Raw genomic sequence first — 20,357 nt, forward strand, 5'->3', positions numbered from 1 at the left:
TTGTTTTCCTCACAGATAATCTTTCTTGTACATAATGAATAAGCACTATTGTCAAGGCAATTATTTCTTCACATATTTTTATGAGTTCATTATGGCTGTACATAATGGTGAAATTTATTGTTACATGTTAATTCATGCACACAATATAATAATATAATTCAATTAATATCATTCCCTACCTCTTCCCCTACCCCTCCTCTCCTCATTCCCCTTGGTCCCTTTCCTCTAATTTACTAATCTTCCTTTGATTTTTCAGGCGATCCCTGTCCTCACCACAACTTTCTTTTCCTTTTTTTATATTCTTGATGGTTACCATTTTAACTGGAGTGACATGAAATCTCAGTGTAGTTTTGATTTGCATTTCCCTAATTGTTAATGCTGTAGAACAATCTTCACATATTTGTTGGCCTTTTGAATTTCTTCTTTTGACAAGTGTCTGTTTAGATCACTTGCCCATTTATTAATTGAGTTATTTTAGTTTTGGGGTATTAAGGGTTTTTTAAGTTCTTTATATAATCTGAATATTAATCCTCTATCAGAAGGGCATCTATCAAGATTTCCCCCACTTCTGTAGGTTATGTAGTCACATTATTGTTTTTGTTGCAGTGAAGAATCTTCTACATTTGATGCCATTGCATTTATTAATTCTTGACATTATGTCCTGAACATTATAGATCCTTTTGGAAAGTCATTCTCTGTGCCTATATGTTGGAGTGTTTTCTCCTAGGAGAAAATGTTTTCTCTCAGGAGTTGCATGATTTTGTGTCTAATTCCTAGGTCTTTCTTCCATTTTGAGATCACTTTTTCACAGGGTAGATATAAGGGTCTAGTCTATTCTTCTACATATGGTAACCAGTTTTCCAAGCACCATTTGTTAAAAATTCTGTCTTTTTTTCCAATGTGTTTTTGGCATCTTTATCAAGAATCAGATGACTTTACCTGTGTGGGTTTTTCTCCAAGTCTTCTATTCTTTACCAGTAGTATATGAATCTGATTTTTATCCCAATACTATGCCGGTTTTGTTACTAGTCCTCTATAGCATAATTTGAGGTCAGGTATTATGATGCTTTATTGGTTTTAGCTTAAAAGGGCAATTGCTTCTCAACATTCAGGAATAATCATAAAATTCGTATTAGCCCAAAATCAAATTTAAAATACAATCTCATTGGTATTCCCCAATATGCAAAGGTTTATCAAAAATCAAACATTAAGTAGTTATATGTGTATTTAATCAGAAATGTCTTTGCAAATCATACTGCTAAAGAGATCTAAATACCTAGACTTTGATAGTATAGAAACAATTAATTTGATAATTATACTAATTTAGTTGTGTTAATGAAGTAGTGATTTGATCAGTTATCAGCAACTAGAGACCTGAAGGCTTGAAAAATGAATTAATCAGACTTTGGTCTGTTCAGTCATACTAAAAATCATCATCTGGATATGTTAAACACAATTTTTTCTTGAGATTGAGTTTTCCATGTGATCTATTTTATAAAGATGAAATATTTTAAAAAATTCAAAATATTTAATATCATGTAGGATAGGATTTGCCAACTTTATAGATATAAAAGAGACAATTTGGTTTTGTTATATGTACACTGCTTAGCTCTTCACAAGTCAACATTTTATTTTTTTAAAGACTCTTCATACAAGTTCTATGGGTAGCTACATTCTCCAAGTACCATAAGATTGCACACTTGAGACTAAATGGCTTCTCTCTTTTACATTCTCTGCTAAGTCATCCAAGTGGATCAGTGTTGAGCCAGTCATGCTTTCCTTTTAAATGTTTCTTAGGAATTTTTTGAAAATGTGTATGCATTAAAGTGATATTAGGCGCATGCCACTATAACACAATGATGACTTTAAAGAACTCTCAGTTATTTAACCAGTCATTAGACCTTCCAAGGACAGAGAGTCAGAGTCCAACTTCATCAGCTCAGAAAGACTGATTTCTCAGGGTAATTCCGTGGCTTTGCTCATATTGGATTTTAACTTATCAAAACAACTTCATAGTTAGTTGCTTCTCACAAGAAAACATATAGGGGAACAGGAAAAAGTGAGTTATTTGGTCTCACCTGTACAAGTTTAAGAAATATGCAACTATATATAATAAATAAAAATGAAAAGTAAAAATAAAATGTATGCATATTTAGTGTGGGAATGTGGGTAAATAATAACACCAATTATGAGGTAAATTTTTCCAAGTATCTATTGTTCTGAATTTGAATATATCCATGGATTTGGGATCTATTAATTGTTATAGAAAAATCTGATATTGTTATCATCTTGAATTTTTAGGCAACTGAAAATCCAAATAAAATGTTCTTCTCTTACAGTGGATATGGCTTTCCCACTGAGGTACACAAATGCTTGACTTGCAGATCTTTTCATGCTTAACCAAGTCCTATAAGTGAAAAGGGAAGGTTCAAATTGGAGAGCTATTAGAAATCATACTTTTATTAAATTCAAACTCATTGTCAAATCCATGTTCAATAAACTTAAAATATACCTGGATTCCATAGATGTAGATCAAGAGTGAATTTCAATTCACAAAGCATTTGTTCTTGTATTCAGATTTTCATATTTATTTCTTTATATTAACTGGAAAATCTAGGGAATAAACTATGTACCCATTTCAAAATTGATCCTATATTGGGAAATCAGTAAAATTAATCTCTTCCAAAAGAAGTTTATTGCTGGGGCTGGGATTGTGGCTCAGTGGGAGAGCACTTGCCTAGCTTGTGTGAGGCACTGGGTTCTATTCTCAGCACTACATAAAGATAAATAAAGATTTATAAACAAGTAATAATTTAAAAAAAAACGGAAGTTGATTGTTAACTCCCAGAAGAAAAGTGGTCATTCCTGAGTCAATGAAACAAGTACTAGGTGTGACTAGAAAGAGAAAGTTAAGGAGAATTTTTTTATGTAAAGAGACTTCCAATCAGGGTTATATGTGAGGGAAAACATAAAATTTTCACCACCTTAATGTGCAAAAATTGGATTATATTTTTTATAGGAGTACTGTGCATGAGGAAAAAGATGCAAGGATCATCAATATATTCCAGCTTATATGCCTAACCTGTAATTACTAGCAACACCTTGGCAGGACCAACTTGCAAGGAAGTACATGGTTCAGATCATAGACTATAGAATGCATATTTTGTCTGGATTACAATCCAGACAGTCTGACTCTGCTGCAGGATTCTGAGTCACTGTGCTCTGCTGACTGTCTGGGAAGACCTTCAAAGGGTTTCTTCTGAAAAACTGAAATAAAATACCTGCAATGGAATATTATATGAAAACACGGAAAATACTTTAGGAATAAAACCAAGAATTTGGTGTTGGATATGCTAAGCCGAGATGTTAAAAAGGGAGTTGGATATACAAATCTCAAGTAAAAACAGAGGTTCAAGTTGCAGAAATAAAAATTGGCATCATTCAACTATGGATTGTGTTAAAATTTAAATAGAAGATTTTATAGATGTAAGTGTAAATAGATTGTTCTTTTGCTGATTCCATCCTCTCTTCTATTTCATCTTTAAAAATCAGATAAAGAAAAAACAAAAGCAATAACAAAACTAATAAAAAGGATAAACAGAATTGGGAAAATATTATTGTCATATTAGAAATGATCTCCCTTGTATGTGTTTTACAGATCTGCTCTTTATTGAACTTCCATGTGGCTTAAATGGTTAACAGTGATCAAAAAGAAATTTCTATTCTTTAATATTGATGTATTAAAATAAAATCACTTTGAAAGTTTAAAAAAAAGCATTTTTTTTTCAAAATCTGTGTCTTTCATTAATTAGTTAGATTTCAACAAGTGTCTTAAGCCCTCTCAATCTCCCTTCTATAATTGTAACACCTTCCTTCAATATTATTATAAGTACTAATTGAGGAAAATGCACAGGAGCATTTAACATAGGATCTGACATACATTAAATTCACAACACAAATGCACATTATTTTTATCATGAGGAGAGAAAAGTGGCATGGTGCTAAAGCAATTTCAGAATAAAAAAATTAATGCATTTACCAGTCATGTGTAAAGTGGGCTCAAAAATTCCTCCGGCAACCCACTTGGGGCTAAACAGACTGATGACCTTTAGATATACATTAGTCCCTTTGGACCTGCAAAGCATAAAACTAACAGGTAACAGTATATGGCAGAGATGATAAAATCTTGAGTACAAAAATCATAAACACCAGTGAAAGGGGATATGAAATAGGTCCTATTCTACAATGAAAGGAAAGATGATCTCATTTAATTATAAACTTCACTTGTGCACGTAGATAAAATAGTAATCGTTCTATGCCCAGGACTAGGACTGTACCATACCTAATCAAAAATAACATGGTATGGACATTCTAAATTCTCTGGAATATAAAATGGATATGTACATTATAAATTTTTTGGAAACTTATTTAAAATGTATGCTAGGAAATACAGATATTTAAAATATTATTTAAACTTTTTACCATTTCAGACTTTTAAAAGAGTAATTGAGAAAATTCAAAAAATATATGTAGATTTAGAAAATGATGTATGAGAATATAGAGGTAGGTATATAAATAAATAATTCCCCAGCTTAGAAATTTCTATTTGCAAATATGCCTTTTTATAATATTAAATTTGAAGTAACAGATACTTATATGGCTGGCATTATGGTAATTATGATGTTCTTCAGGGAAGCATTAAAAACTCAGTCTAACACTTTATAGTGCATGTCATGTTCTAAGAGTTCATAACTGCATTCATTAATGCAAATCAGAAGTTCTGGTTGGGATCATTTTGTACTATTTTTTTTTTCTTCTTACCACTAGATAAATTCACATGAAGAGGAAAAGCAAGAAAATGCAGTTTTGCATATGGTCCTTTATAGTACAAGTTTTGGAAACGTGGCATTTTAGCTTTTCATGCTTTAAACCTTAATTGCTACTTCTGTGCATGGTAGCACTCTTAACTAGGCTTTGTGATTTATTTTTAAAAATGAGTTTATTTTGAGAAGAGATTTGTGAGTTGCATGCTATGTAAATCAGTATTGCTTTTGTCAATTTCTTAAAAGATTAAGTTCTAGATGATTTTATGTTTTAATTATAAATCATAATTATTATATAGTAGATGGAAATAAAAGCAATTTCCCCCAAAACTTTATGTTTTCTACTACCCATCTTTCTTTTTTAACAATAAAAGAATAGAACAAACACCACTGTGGCTGATGATGTGGAAAGTTCTTTAGTTAAAGATTTTTATACTATTGAGTTAAACAGCAATGACAGATTTGGACCATGTAATAAACACTGCTTAGGGCTAAAAAGGCAATCATGGGGATGCTGGAAAAAAGGAATGCTAGAAATAAGAAGATAGTCTGTAAGGTAAATTGTATCTTCTAATCAAAGTTTGCATTGCAGTGAAACGGTATTGCTCTTGTTTTCAAATCAAATATAAGGAAGAATATTTGGGCTGTATTTCCTCCTGCTTAAGAATTTGCATTTTGTCTGTAAATTTGAAGTCATCAACATAAAATCCATTTAGGACTCACTTGAGTGTAGGTCTCAAAACCCTCTGTTCTACCTTAGTGTAAATTCAGAATAAAAAAAAAAAAACTGATTTTCTTCAAATCTTTTGTTGAACAAGCAAGTGTGGATATGGTAAGGATGTGAGAAAATAATCACAAATTATCCAGAAGCACATACCAAACCACAAACTCTGGCCAAAAGAAATTATAGCACTTTACTTTAAGAAAGGAATTTACTAGAGTTCATTTACAAATCATTTTATTGTTATCAGGTAAATTTCAAATACTCTTCTTTGTTGGCCATTTTATTTTTTTTTTCTTTTTTTTAAATTGTAAACAAATGTGATACATGCTGTTTCTCTGTTTGTACATGGATTAAAGGTATACCATTTGTGTAATCATAAATTTACATAGGGTAATGTTGTTTGACTCATTCTATTATTTTTTCCTTCCCCCCCACCCCTCCCACCCCTCTTTTCCCTCTATACAGTCCTTCCTTCCTCCATTCTTGCCACCCTCCTTAACCCTAACCCTAAACCTAACCCTAACCCTAACACTAACCCTCCCACCCCCCTTCATAAGTCACCATCCTCTTACCAGCGAGATCATTCGTCCTTTGGTTTTCTGAGATTGGCTTATCTCACTTAGCATCATATTCTCCAATTTCATCCATTTGCCTGCAAATGCCATAATTTTATCATTCTTTATGGTGGAGTAATATTCCATTGTGTATATATATATATATTTATATATATATAGATATAGATATAGATATAGATATAGATATAGATATATGCCACAGTTTCTTTATCCATTCATCAATTGAAGGACATCTAGGTTGGTTCCACAATCTGGCTATGGTGAATTGAGCAGCAATGAACATTGATGTGGCTGTATCTCTGTAGTATGCTGATTTTAAGTCCTTTGGGTATAGGCCAAGGAGTGGGATAGCTGGGTCAAATGGTGGTTCCATTCCAAGCTTTCTGAGGAATCTCCTTACTGCTTTCCAGAGTGGCCGCACTAATTTGCAACCCCACCAGCAATGTATGAGTGTACCTTTTCCCCACATCCTCACCTTGGTTGGCCATTTTAAATGCATCTCTTTTCCACTCCTAGAAACATCTCTTATAATGTATTTTGCTGATGAATAATGCTGCTTTTATTTCATGGGATTGTTGTAAGGTGATGATAGTTTGAGCTGTGACTTTCTTTTAATTCACTACTTATTTTCTAATCACTTTATAGTTATTCTCTCTCTCTCTCTCTCTCTCTCTCTCTCTCTCTCTCTCTCTCTCTCTGCCTCTCCCCTCCCCCTCCCTTACTTTTCTTGATCCTTAAACATCATATTTTCTCAGGCTGTACTTCGAATTTATACTTTTGAATATGTGCTATACTTGGTCTTCTTTCTGTCTTCTTAGCATATGGAATTCAGGGACAAGTAGCTGGGTCTTATTGATCTTTGGCCTTATGGTACACAGTCAACTACTTGTCCCACTGAAGATGCTCATAGTTTGCTGAATGAATGAAAGAATAAAATGTTAAGAAAAGTGAAGTTCCAAAAAGAGAGATACTCTACAACATACTGAATTTCTCAATTAGTTAATGATAGTAATTTTATTCCTGAGTCTAATACTATATTTTACTGCTGGATAAAACTGGATGTTTAACCTCTGAATAATAAGGACATAAGTTTTAACTGAGAAAGAGCTCATGCATAGTGACATGGTGTTATATCCCATGACAGATTATCCTGATCAAATATCTCACTTAAAATCCTACTCAGTGAAGATCATATATAAAACCAACATGAAGTTTTGGGAAATAGACAATTTGATCTGACACATCACAAATAAATTATTGAAGTGATTGTTTTATATTTCTGGGTTGCGGCTATGGAAGATTTCTGTAGGCAAAATTAAAATATACCCTGTCTTAGTCGATTTTGTGTTCCTTAGTGGAATACCTAAGATTGAGCATCTTGTAATGAACACAGATTTATTTTTTTATGGTTTAGAAGACTGGCAAGTCCCAGATAGAGGGATCCACATCTGGCAAGTGCTACATTTTGCTACATTTTCCCATTGCAGAAGGAAGAGCCAGAGAGCATGTCCAAGAGAGCAAGCAAGAGGTAGAACTCACAGCCACATGAACTTTTATAACTGGCATTATTACATTAATAGTAGAGCACTCATGATACAAGCATTTATGATTAATACCCATCTCCCAACACTAATGCACTGAGAATTAAGTTTTCAACATCTGCTTTCCTGGGGCACACATTCAAACCATAATATACCCCCTCCATCAGGGGCTGTCATCCCTATGAGTCCTCATCTCTCAAGGGTTCACCTCCTTCCAGCAAGCACCTCACCCATGCTTAGAAATTCAAGAGATTGCACTGAATCTGTGGCTAACTTTGGGAAGTGTGGACATTTTAACAATATTAAATTCTACCAATAAATGAACACAAAATGTCTTATTATTCATTTATATCTTTTTTTTCAGTTTTTTACAGTTTTCATTGTAGAAGTCTTTCATTTCCTCAGGTTAATTGCTGAGTATTTTCTTCTTTTTGGTGTAATTAGAAATGAGATTTATTTCATTATTTCCTTATTACATAGTTCATTGGTGGTGTAGAAAAACAACTGATTTTTGTATATTTAATTTTTAGGTTGCATATTTGTTAAATTTGTTTGTTATATCTGATAACATTTTGTGGAGTCTATAGTTTTCTAGAGATAAGATCATGTCATCTACAAACAGACATAATTTTACTTTTTCTTTTTTGACTTGAATGTATCTATTTCTTCTTCTTCTCTAATGGGTCTGACTAGAATTTCCAGCACTTTATTGATCAGATATGGTGAGGGTGGGCACCTTGTTTTATTTCAGATTATAAAGGAAGAGCTTTTGGCTTCTTAGTGTGTTGTTAATGGTGGACTTTTCATATATATTCTTTCTGTGCTCATGCAAGTTCATTCTAAACTGAATTTGCTGAGAGTTTTTTATCATGAAAGGATGTTGAATCTTTTTCTGCACCTAGAAGATAGTCATGTGATTTTTGCACTTCATTACACTGATATGTTGTATCACATTGATTTGCAAAGGTTGAAACATCTTTGCATCCCAGGGATAAATTGTTTTCATTATGGTGTATAATTTTTTTAATGTACTGTTTAATTGTCTTTGATAATATTTTATTGAACATTTTTTTATCATGTCTTTAAGGAATGTTGGCTCTTTTTTTCTTTTTCAGGTCTTTGTCTGGCTTTGGTATCGAAATAATATTAAACTCATAAAATGCATAAAACAAAATGACTTTATTTCTTCTTCTATTTTTTGGAAGAGTTTAAGAAGGATTGATATTAATTATTTTAAAAACATTTGGTGACATTCACCTGTGAAGTAAGGTAGTGTTGAGGCTTCTTTTGGGGGTAAGTTTTTGATTACAGATTCATGCCCTTACTATTGGTCTGTCTGAGCTTTCTATTTCTTCTTCATTCCATTTTGGTAGGTTGCCTATTTCTAAGAATTCATCCACTTCAAAGTGATTCACCAATTCAATGCAATACATATAAAATTCTCAAAGATTTTTTCCCACTAAAATAGAAAAAAAAAAAAAAAAAACCCAAAACTTACATGGAACAGAAAAGACTTCAAATAACCAAAGTAACCTTGAGAAAGAAAAACAAAACTGAAGGCAACACACTTCCTGATTTCCCAGTATATCACAAAATACAGTGATAAAAGCAGTACTGCACTGACATGAAGCAAATGTACAGAAAAACAGGACAGACTAGAGAGCAGCACAGAAATAAACCTATGCATATACAGTTAATTGATATTCACCAAGTTGCTAAAAATACAGGTCAGATAAGGGATAATATCTTCAATAAGTGGTCTTGGAGAAACTGTATATCCACATGCAAAAGGATGAAATTGAACCCTTATCTTTCACCAATGATAGCAAAAAAGTCAATTCAAAATGGTTTAAACACTTGAATGTAAGATATAAAACAAACAGAAAAAAAAAAAAAAAAACCTAGATGAAAGCATAGAGAAATAGCTTCCTGGCATTAGTCTCAGGATGTGACACAAAGAACACAGACAACAAAAGCAAAAATTTGAAAAGTGGTTCTTCATCGAACTAAAAAGTTTCTGAACAGCAAAATAAACAATCGATTGAAAAAGTAACCTACAGAATGTGAGAGAATATGGGCAAATCATACGTAGGACAAGGGGTAAATTTCCAAAATATACCAATTATTCCTAGAGCTGAATAGCAAAAACAAAAGCAAACAACCAAAAAACTAATAAACTGCCTAAAAAAATGGACTGAATAGATACTTTTCCAAAGGCATATAAATGACCAACATGTATATGAAAAGATGTTCAACATCAATAACCATCAGGGAAATTCAAATTAAAACCACAATCATAAATCACTACACACCTGTTAGGATGGCTATTATTTTTAAAAACATGACAACTGTTAAGCGTTAGTAAGGTTATATATTGATAGTAGAAAAACGGTGCAGCTGCTGTGAACAACAATATAAAAGCTTTTCCAAACATTGAAAATGAAACTACAATGTGATCTAGTAATGGCATTTCTGAGTACATACTCAAAACAACTGGAATCAGGAAATCAAGGCAACATCTGCACTCTCAGTTTCTCTTAAGATTTTTCACACTAGTTGAGATGTGAAAACAATCTAAAAGTCCATTAACACAAATTCCTATTTACCCCAGTATCCAGAAAGTAATTGTGGCTTTTGCATACAATTGAATATTACTATACCTTAAATAAAAGAGAAAATTTGACCATTTGTAACAAAATAGGTGGTCCTGGAAGGCATTAGGCTAAGTGAAATAAATCACAGAAAGGACAAACTCTGCATGATTCCTCTTCTAGGAGGTATATAAAGTAGGCAAAGGTCAAAGAATTAGACAGTAGGAGGTTCATTATCACAGGATGGTAGTGGGAAGGGATTCAGTGAGTTGTTTTTCAATGCATCTAAAGTTACAGTCATACAAAGTGAGTTCTAGAAATCTTCTAAACAACATCGTACCTATAGTTAATAGCAAGGTATTGTGCAATTAAACATTTAAAAGGGCACGTGTCATATTAATTTTTCTTATCACAAAACACAACAATAACAAAGAGACCTGAGGAATATTTTGGAGGTCTTAGATTTATTAATTAGACTGTGGAAACTGTGATGCAAATGAATGTATATGTCAAAACTCACTCAATTGTATATATCAGTTATGTGCAGAGTTTTGTATGCCAATCAATAAATCTAGAAAAACACTTTAACCCTTTGGAGATAAAAAAAAGAAAATTTAAAAGGTTGGAGATTGTCTAAGTCTGGGACTAGGCTCTCACAATACTTATGTACGGCCTTCTGCTCTTCTAAAAGTCTCCTATGTATTCTTCTTTCAAATTCTCTGAATATTGTCTTTATTCCTAAATCTCAAAACACTTTTATTAGAAATCAAATTCTACCTCTGTGTTTTTCTAGAAATCCAAATTGTAATTTGCTAACCACTTTTTCCAATGTAGGTGGTGTGGGGTTCTTTAGTTCTCATTTAAGAAATTTTTTGCCAGTCCTGAGAAAATAAATATGTCTCTGGATTTTTCTTTTTACAGTTTTTTATTGTCTATTTTTGGTTAAAATAAGACTAGAATTCATTTTGACACAATTTGAAAAGCATGGAATATAAAAAAGTAAGATTAGAATTCATTTCGACACAATTTAAAAAGCATGAAATACAATTTGCTCTAATTCAGTTCCCAGTATTTCCCTTTTCCCTTCCTTCTACTCTTCTGATCTTCTACTCTACTCTTCTGCTATTTCCTTTTTTTTTCAATTCAAATATTTATTTAGCAAATTTATGTGACTATAAGCATCACTACAGTCTAGTGTTTTGTGACAGCTTCTTTGAGTTTAATTTATGTACCTTACAACTCCCCTACTTAGAGGACACAATTCAATGACTTTTAGTATATCCAGTGTTGCACATCTATCCATCACCACACTCAACTTTAGAACCCCATGCAAATGCTACACCATTAGCTATAACTCCCCAATACCCCCTTCTCTCCCCCAGCCCTAAGCAACCACTAATACACCAGTATCTCTATAAATCTCCCTATTCTGAACTGTTCGTATAACTGGAATTATATGATTACCTGGTCCTTCTGCTATTTACTTTTTTAAATTTTTAAATTATTTTATTGTTGCATTATGTTTGTAAACATGGGTGGGATTTTTTGTTACATATTCATAAATGCACACAATATAAGAACATAATTTGGCCAATTTGGCTCCCAAGCAGTGTTCCACAACCACCTCCTACCCTCTTAGTCTCTTTCCTCTACTGAGCTCCCTTTGACTTTTAGGACATCAGCCCCCACCTTTGTCATTCTTTTTCCCTTTTTCCTTTCTAACTTCTACATATGAGAGGAAACACACGACATTTAACCTTCTGAGTTTGACTTATTTCACTTAACATGATGGTCTCTAGTCCCATCCTTTGTTTTACAGATGCCATAGTTTTATTTTTCTTTATGACTGAATAAAATGCCATTGTGCGTATGTATGTGTGTGTGTGTGTGTGTGTATATATATATATATCACATTATCTTTACTCATTCATTCATAGATGAACACCAATGTTAGTTCCATAGTTTGACTATTGTGAATTGTGCTGCTATAAACATGGGTATGCATAGATCACTATAGTCAGATGGCTTTAATTTTTCAGGGTAAATACGCAGAAGTGGTATAGCTGGATTATATGGTGGCTCCATGCATACCTAGTCTTTTGAGGAGACTCCATATTAATTTCCATAGAGGTTGTACGATTTATAGTCCCACTAAAGGTGTAAAGTGTTCCTTTTTCTCCACATTCTCTCCAGCATTTATTATTTGTATTATTTTTTTTTTTTTTTTTTTTTTTTTTTTTTTTTTTTTTTTGCAGTGCTGGGGATCAAACCCAGGGCCTTGTGCTTACAAGGGAGGCACTCTACCGACTGAGCTATCTCCCCAGCCCTCACGTCCAAATCTTGAAACATCTAACAGTGAAAGGTGTGTTACAAGTATAAATTGAGACCTATCAGAAGAAAGTGAAATCTCTATATTTTCATTTGGGTTTGACATGTGTATATAGTGTGTGTGTTGTGACAAAGAGAACCAAATAACTTTTTCCACATGGATAGTGAATCCTCCAACATGATTTTTTGAATAACCTTATTTTTCTCCAGTGATCAATGAATGGTTCCATCATTCTATGTATGGGCCGTCTTATGTCCTATTTGTTCATCCATATTCTTTTTTGTTGCATTTGTAAAAAGAGTATTTGGTAGCAGGTTTTCTAAACTGTAATTTTTTTACAATTTTATTAGCTAATTTTAATCCTTTTTCAATAAGAATTTTAGATCCAGATTATCAAGTCACACCCCCTCAACACACACACACATATCTCTATTGGAATTGGCTTGGTACTGTCTGAATGCATAAAAAATATTAGAAAATTCAATTACATAAAGATACAGAAATCCCATAAATATGATCCATCTCTCCATCTATTTAGATTATTGGATAATTTTCAATCAGTCTTATTTATTTTTCCATAACAATAATGCATGTTTTGCTACAGAAGACCTACTTACTGAGGCAGTTTATTGATTTTATTGATATTTTTATCATTTATGTTGGTCAATTGTACGTCATATAAATTAATTTCCTAAATATTATTTTCGACTATTGGAAGATAAAATTGAATATGGCATATTAATCACATATTCAAAATATTTGTTGAATTTTTAAAAATATAGATCTGAGTGTTCTTTACATAGCCTATGTATAAATCCTTTCCAATACACAGGGTTCACAGTTTGTACCAGTCTGTGACTTTTCATTTTCTTTATGGTATTATTCAGAATAAATTGAATATATATGTATGTATATATGTGTGTGTGTGTGTATAAAATACATGGCATAGTATGATATATTACTTAATTTATAATCATATATACAATATGCAATCATATATATGTAAAATAATCATAATATACCATGTATTATATAGTATTATATAATACATGGCATATTATGATATAAATTACATAACATATATTACATTACATACTATATATTACATCTTTCTTTTATGATTAATGTTTTCTGTGTTTAATCTAAGAACTCTTTCCCTAACTCAAAGATGCAAAGATAGTCTTTCTAATATTTTGCTAGGAATCTACTCTTAGCTTTAACATATAAGTTTATGATCTCCTCTGAGCTCATTATTACTGAAATCATTTCACTACACAGAGATACAGCATTTCCATTTATAACTGTATGACCTTGGGAGAATGTTTCAGAACATTCTAAGTTCCAGCTTCTTCATTTGTAAAATAAGGATAATACAGCTCAATCTCCTAGGGTTGTTATAATGATGAAATGAGATAATACTCTGAAGATCTTAGCCCATTATCAAGAACTCAGTAAGAATTCAAGTTCCACATAGTACTTGTGCTCATGCAGTTTATGTAACATAATACAAAGCCAAAATATTTTAAATGTTTTAAAGTAATTGTACACTTATGTAAACACAACTCATATGACTAATTACTTCCATGATTTATATACTATATAATTTAATAATATTTTTATAAAACATTTTAAAGAGCATCTCTTCATTGATATACATTTGTAGACACATTCTCTGAAAATCAGGTTTCTGAGTCAATATTTTTAGTAGACTATTGCTTTGTTAGAGTCAGTGATACAAGATAACAAGAAAATTAATAAATATGGTGGAAAAATAAGTCTATGGAGAAATGCACTTCAGAAACACCAAACTGCATTTTTTTCATAAAAACCGTGAAATTTCATTCAAGGTAATAGGAAGCCTATGAGATGTGGGCCTTAGGAACTCTGAAGCCATTAAAAATAAATCATATCAGTGTTACCGTCTAACTTTTGCGCTTATATGATAGACACTTGAACTATTCAGAATACATGGGAGAAAACGGCAAAGAAAATGAAAAATTTGGATCACACATTTATTTAAATGAATATTTTACCCATTTTCTACATATTCATTATAAATAGTAAAAATTCCAAATCAAACTGAACAACATATTATTTTTCACACATTCTTCTATTAACGTAAGAGAATCAACACTTCTATGGGTTGATTCTTGTGGTAGGAAATAGTCCTTTTCTCCTGCATCTTCACCTAGCTCCAATCAGAAAGCACCTGCTGGTTTTTCCCTAATCATTTCTGATCTCTGCTGGTTATCCTCACATCAACTGATGTAGATTTTGAGTCAAGCTATTTTGTAAGAACCATCAGCAATCTTCATGACCCTGGGATTCTGAAATTATCTCTGCTGGCAAGAGTAGCTTTTGTTAAGGAAATACAGTCCTTAAGTCATGACAACACTATCACTAAAAGCTGACTGACAATCCCATTCAGTTCCTCTCCATAGTCCACGCTAATCCTCTCACGTGAGTAAAGTTTCTGCTGTTTCTTCTTCATTTCCTACAAGTTACTTCACTCTGAAAGTGACTAATTCTCATTATGATCCTGATTCAAAATCAGAGATGGGTGGAAGTTGAGCATAAAAAGTTAAGGCATGCAATGCATATAATGATTCTCTCAAAGCTGTGCTCTGACGTGTGAATTCGGGCAGGTCCTTTCAATTCTAAACTTCAGTGTTCTTATGTGTAGTATCAGAATAATTCCTACCACATCAAATTATTTCAAAAATTGAATGAGATGAAGTATTTAAAGTGGCCTTCAAATGATCAGTGACTAATCAAAGGATTTCTCAACACACTTAGAAAGAGACTGTGCATCTTCCATAACACATCAGTAATATCTAATCTTGTTCTCATTTTCTGCTACTTCTGAGAAAATATTCTTGTCTATCCTTAAGTTGATGTTCATGGTTCTGCATTTACACCTAGTCTCCATTTGGTTTCTTCATGTGAATGCATGACGAAATTTCTCTAAATATAATAACCTAATTGATTAAAAAGAATTCTGAGCTTATCTTGGTATAGCAGCAGGTACAGGACAATATTCATTTTAAAATTGAACTTGGCAAAGGTATTTATCATTTCTAGACACAAGCAGATAAAGGGGGATATTAGGCTTTTGTTGACAACTCATTTTTTAAAAATATTGACACAATTACTTTTAACCACCCCAACACTTTCTTCCCACAAAGATGTGTATATTTCTGCACACATGTATACTAAGGGCTGGCTTTGGCAATTAAAAGACACTTTCATGGGAATTCAGGAGTGAACTATAGCTTGAAATGACAAAAAGCTTCTTGTCTTTTAAAATTCCTAAAGTGGTGAAGGAAAGTGTCCAAAAGCAACAGAAATACAAATTAAATGAAGTTCTGTTGCTAGGACAAAGAATGATTTTTATTTGGTCTCTGTTTATGTAAAAACAACATATTATACCTCTCTCCCTCTATCCATTGTACAAGAGAAAGGTTTTCTTCCACCCAAAACTGCTATTACTAAAAATGTTATAGGTGTGCCCACAGCAAATGAACACAAATTTTCTAGTGTGTACATCACCAGTGGCAATGTATTTAAATATAAAGTAAAAAGATTTTGAAGACTACAAAGATTACAAAGCAAATGGAAAGCTTTGAGTGAGATTAATCTGCTTCATATTTTCCCTGGCAAAGGTATATATCTTAAAAATTTTTGCAGCAGACTACTTAGAAGAATAGAAATATAAGGTCTCCACCCATATTTTCAAAAATAGGACTGAAATTTAATCTAACTCCTAAAACTATTTTATCTAATAAGCCAATAAGTTTCTGTAATAGAGACTAGCTTCATTCTCTATTACTGCCACTCTGCAATAATTTTTCTCTTTTGGGAAAATTCACGTACTAAAAAAGGACACTGGAATCAGATAAACACATCATTTTTTGATAAAAGTAAAAATTTTTGTAACAAGAAATGGGATTTATGTATGAACTGCTCTCAAGTTTCAGCTCTCCACAGAGAAAATTATCTGAATCTGTATCCATAATATAGATATTATTGTCTATATCCTCTGTGGTTTTTAGTCACAGAGGTTGAAATTAAACTGTCATATTTGAGGTCAGTGCTTCATCAGTGCCTTTGATTTCGTCTATTCTTCTCTGCAATCTTTTTTTTTAGTAAAAGTTCTTCCTTTCTATTTCATCTTCAGCATGATCCTCTGTATTAACTGTTATATCTCAGACTACATAGGCAAGCTATCAATACATAAAAATGTGTAAAAAAAAAAATATATATATACACACACACAATGCTGTCCCATTGTCCCATTCTTAAAATTATTCTCATCACTAAGGACTTTTGGGTAAATAAGTAAGGAAAATGTGGTACGTATACACAAAGAAATTTTAGTCATAAAATGGAATGAAATTATGGCATTTGCTGGTAAATGTATGGAACTGAAGAACATTATCCTAAATGAAATAAGCCAGACTTAGAAAGTAAGGTTAAATGTTTTTTCTCATGCAAAAACAGGAGCAAAATAAGAAAGTAAAAGTGAAGAGGGATCCTAAGAATATAGAGGCAGATCAGGAGATCAGAGGAAGGGGATTAAGGGAGAGGGAGGAACAGCAAGTAAAGAGAGGAACCACAGAATGAATTTGACCAAATTATGCTGAGTACATATATGAGTCTACTACAGTGAATTCCACCTTTATGTACACTTATAAAGCACAAATTAAAAACTAGACAGAAGTCCAACTGAGTACAGGAAGGAGAGTAGTGGAAGGGAGAAAAGAAATGACTGGGTACTGGAATGGATAAAATTATATTCCATGCATGTGTGACTATGTCAAAGCAAACCAAACTATTCTGTATAACTATAGTGCACAAATAAAAACACTTTTTAAAAGACCTCCCAATTCTCAGTGAAAGCTCCAATTGCCTCTTTTCTCTTCTTCTCATCTGGTCAGACTTATTTTAAGAGAAGACTACCATCAGCTCCTCCTCACTGCACTTGCTTCCCAGAGGGTTGGCAGTGGTCTCACCACAGCTCAGGCAATGTGTCAGCAATAAGATGCCCTCTCCCTGCTGTGTCTGCTGCTTCAGACAGGGCTGCCAATCCTTATGTCCCTCACTCTTAATCACGTTTCACAATATTCACAAGAGTGTGTTTTTACCCTGAGCTTTGAGCTCTCACGCCCTTTAATTAATAAGTTAACTCTTCTAATTAGAATCCATTCTCTTTTCTCTACTCTCAAACCTGTCCTGTCTACTGTATTACACACTCAATAAAAACTTGGCTTCATCTGCATCTCATGAACATTAAAGTCAGAATCCTCAGAGGAATCCTGAGATTCTTTCCACGATTCTCATCTGAACATTGATCATTGCCCACTTTTTCTGCAAACCTTTCTGTCCAAACCTCATTTCTTTCTTTTATAACTTGTCAAGCCTTCATCACATTTTTTTTCTAATTGTGTTTCCAAATAACCTTAATACATTCTCCACTCTGTGGCTTGATAGGTCTCCCAAACTTCTATATATAAAAATCCTTCAGTGGGTCAGCACAAGATTCATATTTCTTGGACGTATACCACACAGTACTTAACTTCTAATTTTAAAATGTTATCTAATTTCAATTTTTAATTTTTCTTCAAACTCCACGACTTCCTTAAAATTGTCTTTCTGTAACTTCTCAGCATTTAATATTATTTTAGTTATATAGAAGAACTGGGTTTAACTTAATGGTACCTCTATGTACAATTATATGAGTACACACATATAGCATATATGCTAAATATTCTTAGTTATATTTTACTATCTATGAATTTTAGCTTCATCATATTTTAGGCAGAGAAAGAAGTTTGCATCATTTCAATTCTCTGGAAAATTTTAGAATAAATTTAAGTTTAAAAATGTGACCAAATTTTTTTATCTGTATTCATTTTAGAAGAGTATGTATTTTCTAATTATTGAGTTCAATATACGACTTAGATCCAAAGTACATGGACTCATATCATGTTTAAAGTTCTTCTGCCTTTAATAATACATTGTATGATTTATCTGTGAACTGCAAGACAGTCTTCTGAAATCTTCCTCCATAATGATGCCATTGTCAAGGTTTCTTTTCTTTATATGCATTGAAACTGTGTGACTGTAATGAGAGCAACACCATTTAGAATTTTATACATATCTGCTCTGCTGAGCTTTTCATTATTTGACCTAGCCCTACTTTATTTCTGATATTGCTTTTTGCCTTATGGTTCATTTTGTCATATATTAATATATTCATATCATCTTCCTTTAAATTGCTTTTTTGCCTAATATATCTTTTTCTATTCTTTGATTTTCAACTTGTTCTTTACTTATATGTTCATATGTAGATGAAAACCATGTAGTTACATTTTATGAGTATATTTAGAGTAACAATCTGCTTTGTTATTAGATACTTTAGACTACATACATTAAGTGTAAGTTTATGCCTATTGTTTTGTGCGTTCTACCTTTCCCTCTTTTCAAACTTCATTTTCTTTTTTTGCTAGGTTCTTGTCTTATTTGGCAAGCATAGCATTTGTATATTTTCTCATTCTTTGCCTCCTTTAAATGGTAGTAAGATGTCTGGTCTAGGAATTTTTTTTATCAAGGTATAGTTACAAATATTGAATAGCACAGATCTTATGTGCCTGGTTAAGCATTTTGAAATGTACCTACATTTATATACTCCATCAATGTATAGAACGTTTCCATCAACCCAAAAAGATCTCTTCTGCCCCTTCTGTCAATCCACACCCCAACTCCATGAAGCAGCCATTCATCTGATTTCTAGCAGCACAGATTAGTTTTATCTGTTAAAGAACTTCACATAAATCAAATATTATACTACTTTTTTGTATTTGACTTCTCTCACTCAGCATGATGTTTTTTAAATGCACCCATAATGTGTATATCAACTATTTTTTTACTTTAAATTGCATGAATATATTCTAAAGTTTGACTTGGGGTTTTGTTTCATTAAAATACATTCTCCTATTGATGGTCACCTGGGCTATATCCAGTGTAGGATTATTATGAAGACAATTACTATGGATATTCTTGTTCAAAGCTATATTTTTGAACAGAGATTTCCATTTCTTTTAGATAAATACCTAAGTGGAATTCCCCAGTCATAGGACCAATGTATATTCAACAATTTAAAAAATTGCTAATAGACATCCAGAGTTTCTTGAGTTCCCATTTAAAATGCATTCTTAACTTAAAGTCTAAAGATTATCAATATCCTCTCCAACAAAAGAATCATAAAACATTTTAACTAAGACCACACTTCACCCACTGTAATATGATTTTGTGGTTTGGCATTTTAAATTTAGTCTTTTCCATATTACAAATATAGGTATTTTATTACTGTTTTATACAATGATTTTTAAATCTGACCCACATTTGCCAATATTTCTGTTCAGTTTTCACTTGGCATCAACCACAAATCTTCCCTCTGGGGCTAGAGCAGAGATCTCCCTCGAGTTCTGCTTTAGAACACCATCATGTGTGTGCTTGCTGGTGATGTGCTCTTTCCGGTTATTTTCCCCTGAAGTTTGAAAGATATTTCACTATTCTAGTTTTCATGCCATTAAGAGGTGTTCATCAAATTGTGGTAGCTGGGGTGGTGATTTCTTTTAAGACAATCTCTTCTTCCATTGTGCTGCACACTTTCACGGTTACATGTCTAGGTTGCATTTCTTTTCATTAATCACTTGAGCTTAGAAGGCTACACAGGTTTGGGATGATTGTTTTAACTCACTTCTCACAGTAT

Source organism: Sciurus vulgaris (assembly GCF_902686455.1).
Source record: "Sciurus vulgaris genome assembly, chromosome: 11".
Classification (NCBI taxonomy): Eukaryota; Metazoa; Chordata; class Mammalia; order Rodentia; family Sciuridae; genus Sciurus; species Sciurus vulgaris.